The sequence below is a fragment of the Psammomys obesus genome, unplaced genomic scaffold (assembly GCF_907164565.1).
Source record: "Psammomys obesus unplaced genomic scaffold, mPsaObe1.curated_primary_1811, whole genome shotgun sequence".
In the NCBI taxonomy this organism is placed as follows: Eukaryota; Metazoa; Chordata; class Mammalia; order Rodentia; family Muridae; genus Psammomys; species Psammomys obesus.
This window is the reverse complement of record NW_026596460.1, coordinates 2,625,614-2,629,339: the sequence shown is the minus strand read 5'-3', so window position 1 is coordinate 2,629,339 and position 3,726 is coordinate 2,625,614. Positions and strand designations below refer to the sequence as shown.

General features: G+C 33.9%; 1 pseudogene; it reads left to right on the top strand.

The window, feature by feature from the left end:
• Positions 1-2,920: 2,920 nt before the first annotated feature.
• LOC129669977 (60S ribosomal protein L31-like) lies at positions 2,921-3,303 on the top strand (annotated as a pseudogene).
• Positions 3,304-3,726: the final 423 nt, after the last annotated feature.

Sequence of the window (3,726 nt, the reverse complement as noted above, 5' to 3'; positions counted from 1 at the left end):
AGAAGTATTCCTCCATGATCTCTGCTTCAGTTCTTGCCTCCAGCTTCCTGTCTTGAGTTCTTCCCTTGGCATCTATGTAATTTGTAAGAAAATAGATCCTTTCCTCCTTCGCTTGCTTTTGGTCAGAAAATTATATATATACTTATACAGAGACTATGTCACTCTGATAACCATGTGGATACATAACTTGAAGAAGATAAGCCTATAGCATAAACCTAGTTAGAATTTTGGTTATAGGTAGATCTAGATCAAAAAAAGTGGATTGGCAACTAAGGCCAGTATTTCATTATTGAAGATGAAAGAATACTTACTGATTCATGCTTTAAATGAGAAAACATACCAATAAAAATTAATGTATTTTGAATATATGCATTTGGCAAATATCATTAATGCCAATAGCCTCACTGACTTTCCTGAGTCATCAGAGATTATATAATCTTTTCACAAGTATTTGGGTCTTTGTTTTCTTCCTTTAGGAAGAAAAGAGGCTATAGTTAATATGATCAAAGATATCAGACTTAAATGCAGAAATGCACTGTAGGCAATAGGGGAGATATGATTCCATGTTCATAAGATTATGCAAGATCAAATGTATAAGTCCACTGATACAAAATCCCAGAGTAGAATCTGACATCTCATTTTCCTAAAATACAAATCACCAGCACAAATCCCTTTTCACTAGAAACACTTTGATCTATAGTATGTATAGTTGTCTTGAAGAGAGGTTGTGCTAACTTAAAACTATTTAAAAACAGTTTAGTTTTTTTCAGCTAAGAGGCTGCAATACTACAGGTATTGCCATTAAAGGACTTTGATGGAAAATTAGAAAAAATGGTAAGGTGAGGTAGAGATGAATAATAGCTCCCAAGAGCCTGATTTTCAAACTCATATGAGAATGAGAAATGAGCTGTCTGTCAGTGTCTCACCAATAGTTCCTTGAATATAATTGCAGCAATTGCAAGGACTTGTGGGAGTTTTGTATGCTGTTTGGAAGTCAATATGTGAGTGGGAGAAACCTTTTTTCTCTACCTAGGAAACAATTTCGTCTTTACTAAGGTCTTCCCGCACACATGCTGCATTGCACTCTACATTTCAAATTGTGGCGTCATTGGAAATTGAATGAACGACATTGTTGAAATTTACAGATAGTGAAACAAGGGCCTGTGAGATGACTCAGCAAGAAAAGATGCTTGGCACACAAATGATCTGTTTCCCATTCCAGTGACCTTCAATGTGGAAGGAGAGAACTGACTCCCCTTAGTTGCCCTCTAACTTCTACATGCGTGCCATGGTGCACATACTTGCACACGCGCACACACACATACACAAACTCGCTTACACAAAACACAGGCATATATAAATACATGTTAAGAAAAATGGAAAAGAGATAGAAGAACAGAAAAGAATACAGGAGTAAGCACTAAATAAGGGAGATTAAGCTCTGACTCCTGCTGACAGTCCCGCTTATTTGGACCACAGCACTGGTCTATTACATGCAGTGGAGAAATCAGGACTGTTTCAGGAGCTGCAATTGCTGACCATTTAATCTTAGGGTCCTCGGACCCGGTGCAGTCTTCTTTGTACCGTTAGCACCATATTAACAGGGAACAAATATTTACTGATCCTTACATAGACTTTAAATTAGCATATTGGCCTAGGGCTTATGATTAATGAGAGTAGATCTGAAAACTGTTCCATAGATAATTAATATTGAAAAGTATGATTCACTGAATTAATAATGCATTCCAAACAACTAATACTCATTTATACCAGATGTAGCATCTCTATGTTAATGAAGCGCTGCAATGTTTTAAGATTCTAAAGTAGTTTGTTAATCAGAAGTTTATGTAAAAAAGCACCTGTTCAAATATAGATGAGGAATATCTCTCTCAATAACTTTCCTGCAATATTACTTTTATGTTTTTAATAAAATAATGTAGATGTGATAAAGGTAATGTCATATGAACACACTGGGATTTCTAACGGTGATGCAAAGGCTACTTCTATTTAATAATCTACAATTATGTAATAGATAAATAAATTACTTAATAGATTATTTAATAGTAGGCATAAATCATGTAAAGCAGTAATTAAGTAATTGGTGGTCTTTGTCAGTAACCCCCCAAATCATGTATTTTATATATCTATAGCATTAAACTGTATCATGAGAAAAGCTTCCTAAAATATGATTCAGCTTCTCACACATAACTTTTAACTTCTTAAGGTTGATTTCCAAATCTTATATGTATCATAGGTCAAATGTATAATGGTCTTCCATTAAAACCTATAGTCTTGTCATATTTTTGCCAGCACCAATGGTAAGCATATATGCCTTAGGCCACTATCCTGCTATTTTATAGTAATGTATTTTCTTATTTAAGTCTTCCTTGTGTGCAAATCTATTTTCCCATAGTCACAGAGAAGAAAATTGTCTTTGCAAGTAATCTCTTACATAAATGCTGCAATGTTCACCGCAGGAGTCAAAAAGTAAAGCCAAGCTAGAAAATAGCCCAACCCAATAAGAATGAAGGGATAAGAGAATCTACAAAAAAAACCCCAAACAAACAAAAAATACTTCATGCCAATTTATATATATATATATATAAACATTTAAATATATATATATATATTTGTGTGTTTGTATGTGTCTACAAATTGTTATGGTCCACAATGTAACTGTTTTATTTAGAGGTTATTAATATTTTTATTGTTTTTGATATTTGCTTAACTTTGATTTAAAAATACTAATTACAGATAAATAGAAATGAATTTCTTGAAGCCCAGCACCCAAGAAATATTTTAATGATAATGTTCCTTTCATGTCTATTTTAAATATTTCTGTGTGTAAATTTAAGTATCCAGCATGATCGGTAATGACTTTTATTGAAGAAGTTAAGTATCCCTGCTTGGGCTGGGCAGAATGGCTCCTACAAAGAAGGGTGGCCAGCGAAAGAAGGGCGGCTCTGCCATCAAGGAGGTGGTGACCCAGGAGTAAACCATTAAACTCACAAACACATCTACGGAGTGGATGTTCCGGGCTTCAGGAAGCATGCTGCCCGGAACTCAAAGAAATTGGGAAGTTTGCCGTGAAGGAGACGGGGACTCCAGATGTTGGCGTAGATATGAGGCTCAATAAAGCTGTCTGGGCCAAAGGAATAAGAAATGTTCCATATCGCATCTGAGTACATTTGTCCAGAAAACAATGAAGATGAGGATTCACCAAGCAAGCTCTACACGCTGGTAACTTTTATGCCTGCTACCACATTCAAAAACCTACAGACGGTCAATAAGAATGAGAACTAATCTACTGAATACCAAATAAAGTTGCAGACCTGCCAAAAAAAAAATAGATAATTACAAAGATAGACTTGAAAAACAGACATTTTTAAATAGACTTAAAGACTTTTCTTGATTTAAAAAAAAATAATGATGCATAGTTAAACGTGAAAGAACAAGCTGTTATCTGTATAGAATTCTAACATTTACCTTTTTTTTAAAAATTGTTTTTCAGTTCTTTAGTTCAGTAAATCAGAGTTCTGGTTTCTTGTGAGAATACTAAAATACACTTTTGCAATTTTTTTTTAGGAATATTCTGTGCACCTAATACTACAATACACATTTTAAAATATTGCTTTCTTCTTTTGTTACATCATTTTATAAATTCTTTAAACATACTTTATAAATTCTCTGAAATTTTTATATAATGATCTTGATCATATTCACCCA